Genomic DNA, 6,943 nt, shown 5'->3' with positions numbered 1-6,943 from the left:
AACTTCAAAGCAGTTTCTGTTTGTGGAAAAGTTAAAGAAAGCAAACCTGCTAGTACAACTGGGGAGATATTTAATCCTTTTAACATGCTGCTTGTTGACACATCTTAATAGGTATTAGGTACATCTGTTTTTAAAAGATGTTATGCTCTCACTCCTATCCCCCACCACAGTGGACAAGGAGTCTAGAGCAGCTGGTTCTTTTGTCAGCCAGGAAAAAAAAATGACCTTTATTCATTACAATACCAAAACAGTGACTTGCTCACCAAAGATTTTCAAGTGTCTCTACCAGTGACAAATATGGCTGAGAGCCCACTAGTGAAATGTGTGACCAGCTGATGATAACCCAGAACTACTCATTGGAGTCCATTAAAAAGCCCTTTAAATCCACTTGAAATGCCTTTAGACTGAAAGGATTTTAAGGTGTCCAACAACCTTGCAATAAGTCAGCAATCTGAATGTTCAGTAATAATAGCTGGAAATGGCTGCTACATTCTATTCCCCTCTAGAAATAATAGAAGAGATATAAGAAAATTGTCACTCTATATTGAGTAGGATAAATATTGAATTTTATGAAACAAGAAAAGACTTTATATATTAAAAGTCAACATTTATATTTTCAAAACAGATATTACTCTTTAGAAAATTTTAAGAGCATGGCACATGGACAAATCAAGGGTATCCTTGTTCAAAAAATGAGAAGAAAACAGGCATACTTTACTCGATGATTGAGAAGTATAAAGACTATAATAGGTGTTGATTACTAAAAAAAAGTTTTTATTCAAAAAATAGAGCAAATCCTACCAGTAAAAGTGTTTCTCTAATATAATATCTACCACACATCTACAGATATTGTTCATTCCTTCATGTATTCATTCTCATTCATTCATCAATTCAATGGAAATCAATAAACATTTATTAAGTACCTTCTAGTAGTAAAACACACTATGTTAGATGAAGGGAGAGATAAATTTAAATGGGACTCCCATAGAGTCCCAGATTTTATGATCTAGTAGAAAGATATACTACATACATAGGTAGCTATGATACATTTCATTCTATATGAAATAAATAGAGAAGTGCAAAACAAAGTGCTATAGGAGGTCTAAAGAGGAATTTTGTCAGACACCAGATCATAGACAATTTGATGGAGGATATAGAATTTAAAATATGGTAAGGAATTCAACAAGCAATAAGAGAAAGGACGAGTATTATAAGCATATAAAACAGGATATATATATATACTGGCATAGAAGTGGGAAGCAAAGGACATTCTCAAGGGGACAGTAAATTCCAATATATGAGATAATCTAGAAGATTAGAATGGTGCTATATTGAGTAAGTCTTGAACGTTAGGTAAAGGAAATTAAGCTTTGGTCACTGAAAATTGTGAATTTGACCAGATCTAAGCAAAAGGGAAATTATTTTGTCATAATGTATTTTATTTATCAACAGTATTGGTATTTGTAACAACTGATACTCTCTTTTCCCCTAGCCATCTTTGCATTATAGAAGTATGAATTCAGACTTGTGCTAATAAAGATGAGTACTAGGAAGAATAGAGAGGAGAGATCAGAAATGAGAGATTTTAAATGGGTATGAGAGGTGAGGAGAGAGTCAAAAATAACCTCAAGATAGTATCATTGATGGAAATAGTGAAGTCAGGGGGAAAATAGTTTTAGGAGAAAAGATATGATTGCTTTTAGATGTATTGAGTTTAAGGATTACTTAGGACTTGGCAATATACTATACTTGGTTGGAAATGCCTCTCTGCATTGGAGAAGAAAGACAATACCTGGAGATATAATGTTGGGAGTGATCTACATATATATGGTAATTGAAAACAGTGTTTGCGAATTAAATTGACAAAGGCAAAGTGTGAGGGGGGATGATAGACCAAAGCCAAGATCAGAAACTTGCCTTAAGGGGCACCCATCTTACCAGATGTGCAACTGAACAAGGAGCTGGTAATAAGGCAGAAGAAATCATTTCGGAAGTAAAGAGGGAACCAAGAGAATTTGGTCTTTAAAGCCAAGAAATGAGAGAAATTTCAAGAGGAAGGATCATTCAGCAATGTCAAATGATGCACTTGTCAAAGAAAGTAAAAACTGAAAAAGCACCATTGTATTTGACAGTGAAAAGATGATCTTTGAAAGAGTTTAGCTTTAATGAAATAGGATGGTAATTGAGTGAGTGAAGAAAAATAGGACAAAAATAACATTTTGGAAGCAAGTAGTGTCAGTAGACTTGGCAACAGATTGAATATAGGAATTAAGGGAGAAGAGTATTCAAACAAGACTGGTGTTTCAAATCTGAGGTACTAGGAAAATGACAGTGCCAGAAACAGAAATCATCAAGTTTTTAGGAGTGGATTAAATTAGCAGAGAAGAGAATAAATTCTATCTAGGACAAGTTGAGTTGGAGATATCAACACAATATACAGGTAACATGTCCAATAGGCATTTGGAGATAAAGAATCTGAATTCAGGAGAAAATTCAGGCTCCTGTTATCTCTTGCCTTCCTAATTGGTCTCCTTGCTTCCAGGCTTTCTTCTCTCCAATCCATCCTTCATTTGCTGCCAAAATCATCTTCCTAAGACAATATCTGATCGTGTTACTTTCCTGCTTCTAACACTGTTAGGATTAAATCTTTAGCCCTGGATTTAAGCCTTCCCAATCTGGATACAGCCTAATTTTTTCCCAATTTATTTCATATCACTGCTCTACATGTTTGTGCCTTAGGTTCCAACCAACAATGAAATAACAACCCTTCCCTACAATGATTTAATATATGTAAAGTACTTGGCAGACTTTAAAGAGCTATATAAATGCTAGCTATTTTTCGACCTTATACCATCTCCTACTTCAATGAATTTTTTTTCTCCCTTGTCTGAAACACATTACTTTCTTTTCTTTACTTTTGAAGTTCTGAATCATCCATCAAGATTTAAGTGAAGGAGTATTTTGTCTGTCTAGTCTTTCATGATTTCTCCAAATGTTCATATTCTCTCCCTCCTTAAGTGTTCCTATAGCTCCTTTTCCCACAAAAACTTGCCATGTTTGATTTTTAATATTTTTAACTATTTTGGGGAACTAAATGGGTGAAAAATTGTTTTAATTTGCACTGAATTTATTATTTTAAATATTTAACACTTTTCTTGCATGTGACTGATAATATATTGTTTGTTTTGGGGTGTTTTTTTTTTTTTTGGTAAGTTGTCTATTCATGTCTTTTGACTACTTATCTATTAGAGAGAATGGTTCTAACTCTTTTTATTTATTTATTTTAAACTTAAATACAAAATAGGAAAAAGGAAAAAAAAACATTGACATGTACAGGACAGAAAATAAGAGGATTCAAATTATACAGCAATAAATTTCCATTTGCATTTTTAAAAAGCCTATATAATAAATGCTACACATTTTGTTCAAAGCTGTCCACTTCTTTGTTCCCTTGTTTTTTTGTTTTTTTTTTTTTGTACTCTGCTGTGTACTTTTTACTTAAATCTTTTTTTTTAATCTTTTTTCCCTTACCCCCAGTTAGAAGACTTCAATTAAGCTCAGGTATGTGTGTGTATGTAAATGCACACACACACATATATACACACATAAACATATATGTAACATATATAGATATCTATAATTATACATAGATTTGCATGTACATTCACATGCATCTATGTAAGACTATACTATGTTCTCTGTTTCTCTGAAGGTAGATAACATCTTCCTTTATAAGCTCAAATTGTTTTGTCTTTTTCTAATTCTTTTTTTTTTTTTTTTTTTTTAATAGCCTTTTATTTACAGGATATATACATGGGTAACTTTACAGCATTAACAATTGCCAAACCTCTTGTTCCAATTTTTCACCTCTTACCCCCCCCCCCCCCCCCCTACATGGCAGGATGACCAGTAGATGTTAAATATATTAAAATATAAATTAGATACACAATAAGTATACATGACCAAAACGTTATTTTGCTGTACAAAAAGAATCAGACTCTGAAATATTGTACAATTAGCTTGTGAAGGAAATCAAAAATGCAGGTGTGCATAAATATAGGGATTGGGAATTCAATGTAATGGTTTTTAGTCATCTCCCAGTGTTCTTTTTCTGGGCATAGCTAGTTCAGTTCATTAGTGCTCCATTAGTAATGATTTGGTTGATCTCGTTGCTAAGGATGGCCTGATCCATCAGAACTGGTCATCATCTAGTATTGTTGTTGAAGTATATAATGATCTCCTGGTCCTGCTCATTTCACTCAGCATCAGTTCGTGTAATCTTTTTCTAATTCTTAACAACTCATCATTTTCTACACCACAACAACTTTATACTGTCTATTTATTTTTAATAATCTGAAACAATATTAATAAGGCTGACAGTGTAGTTTCCCTAATTTTCTCTTCTGATCAAATCTATTTTAGCTTTAACTTCATCTGAGATCATAATTACTCTCCCTGCATTTTTTTACATAATAAATTCTACTTCTGATCTTTATTTTATGTTTCTGTGTATTTCTTATTTCCTATCCCTCCTGACTCCTCTGCTTTACTTCTACACACTGCCTTCACCTCCTATTACTTAATTCATCCCCCTCCAAGGATCCCTTCCTTATTCTCTCCCTCTTTCCTCTTGCTCTCTGATTTCTATCTGAATTTAAAAGACTTTTATAACCTTCCAAATATATATATGTTGTTCCTTCTTTATCTCATTCCTGTCAACCTATACACCATTCTATCTTCCCCACCTTATCCTGTTCTTTTACCTTTTTATTTCTTACCTATTTATTTCTATTTCTTTATTTATTACCTTTATTTCTTTATTTACCTTATTTCTTTTATTTCTTACCTTATTTCTATCTCTAATTTAGAAGACTTTTATTCCCTTCCAAATGTATATGTTGTTTTCTCTTTAATTTAGATCTCAGGTGAGTAGAATTTCCTCTGAAATAATTTTCCCTTCTTTCCCTCATTATCCTCTTACCCTCTTATTTCTTCCTGAACTTCTAGCTATATATGTATGTATATACTGTTCCCTCTTTAACCCATTCCCGACGAAAGTAGTGTTCCAGAAATACCAGCCCTCCTCTCCCATCTAATTTCTCTTCTTCAATTTTTTATTGAAGCTTTTTATTTTCAAAACATATGCAAAGATAATTTTTCACCATTGACTCTTGCAAAACCTTGTGCTTCAATTTCCCCCTTCCCCCCACTCCCGTCCCTTAGATGGCAATAATCTGATATATTTTAAACATGGTAAATATATATGTAAATCCAGTATAAGCATACATATTTATATAATTATCTTGTTGCACAAGAAAAATCAGATCAGTTCTTCCTCTCACACTTCATTTGTATAAAATAGTTACTCTTTTAACCTTTTTCTCCTACACGGTTTTTCTTTTTAGAATCACATCATATTCAGTTCTATCCCAATCTTTCTTTTAAACTACTCACTAATGACAGTCTTAGACATATGGTTTACATTTCCACATATTTTATATATATATATATATATATATATATATATATATATATATATTTTTTTTTTTTTTTGTGGGGCAGCTAGATGTCATAATGGATAGAGCACCCCAGCCCTCAAGTCAGAAGGACCTGAGTTCAAATTTGCCCTCAGACACTTAATACTTCCTAACTATGTGACTGGCCCTGGGCAAATCACTTAACCCCAATTGCCTCAGGCAAAAAAAAAATCGTTTGTTCTTATTAAATTCCTTGTAATTAGTCTTATGTTTATCTTATGTTTCTCTTGGATCTTATATGCCAAATTTTCTATTTAAGTTTAGGTTTTTTGCAACAAAATCTTGAAAATCTGGAAATTCATTGAATGTTCTTCTTATTATTATTCAGAATCATGTTTAACTTTGTTGGTGATATTTTGGGCTACATCACTTCTTTTGTTCTTTGATGTATATATAATGTTCCAAGACCTGTGGTCTTTTAATATAGCCACTTCTTGTTCTTCTGTGATTCTAATTGTGGCTTTGTTGTATTTGAATTGTTTCTTGTAATGGTGGTTGTTGTTGCTCATAATTTCTCCTTGACTTGGAGGTTTGGGAATTGAGCTATGATATTCTTGTAGGTTTTCCTCATAAAATCTCAGGTAATGATGAGTAGATTTTTTTCTATTTCTACTTTCCCCTCTTGTTTTAATACTTCAAGACAATTCTCTTTCATTATTTCTCGTATTATTGAATCAATTCTTTTTTTTATTATTGTAGCTTTAAAATAATTCAATTATTCTTAATCTTCTCTTCTTGATCTCTTTGTCTACACCAGTTGTTTTTCTTATGTTTCACATTCTCTTCTATTTTTTCACTCTTTATGTTTTGTTTTATTATTTCTTGGTCTCATAACTTGGCTGGCTTCCCTTGGTTCAATTCTGTTTTTTAAGGAGTCATTTTCTTCCTAAGATTCTGGATCACTTTTTCCAGTTGACTGACTTTCTTTTCATAATCATTTTGTTCTTATATTGTTTTTATTTTTTTTAATTCCTCAATCTTTCACATTTGATTTCTAAAAGCTTTTAAAAATTCTCCATGAATTTTTTTTTTACTTTTTTACATCAGTGTCAGTTCTGTCAGCTGAGCCCTGTCTTCTGTATTCCTATAGTAACTTTCTATAGTTGGGTTTTTCTTCTTTGCTTGCTCATTTTTTCCCCCTTTTAATGTCAGTTCTGGCCCTAGAATATTGGAGATAATGTGCCTCTGATCTCAGATTCTCCATTTCTTTATGGCCTGGAACCTAAAATCAGGAACTTAGCCCTCCTGTAAGTGCCCACAACTAGAAAGGATCAAGCCCCACTGCCTCTCACTGGGCATGTACTGGTTCCTTCTCACTCAGGACCATGTTGGGACCACGTGTGGGCAGAAGAATTGTGCCTGGTATCCCTTATCAGCAATGGTTCCCTCAATTTCCCCCCCTCCCC

The sequence above is a fragment of the Sarcophilus harrisii genome, chromosome 3, assembly GCF_902635505.1.
Source record: "Sarcophilus harrisii chromosome 3, mSarHar1.11, whole genome shotgun sequence".
In the NCBI taxonomy this organism is placed as follows: domain Eukaryota; kingdom Metazoa; phylum Chordata; class Mammalia; order Dasyuromorphia; family Dasyuridae; genus Sarcophilus; species Sarcophilus harrisii.
Note: the sequence above shows the minus strand (reverse complement) of the source record.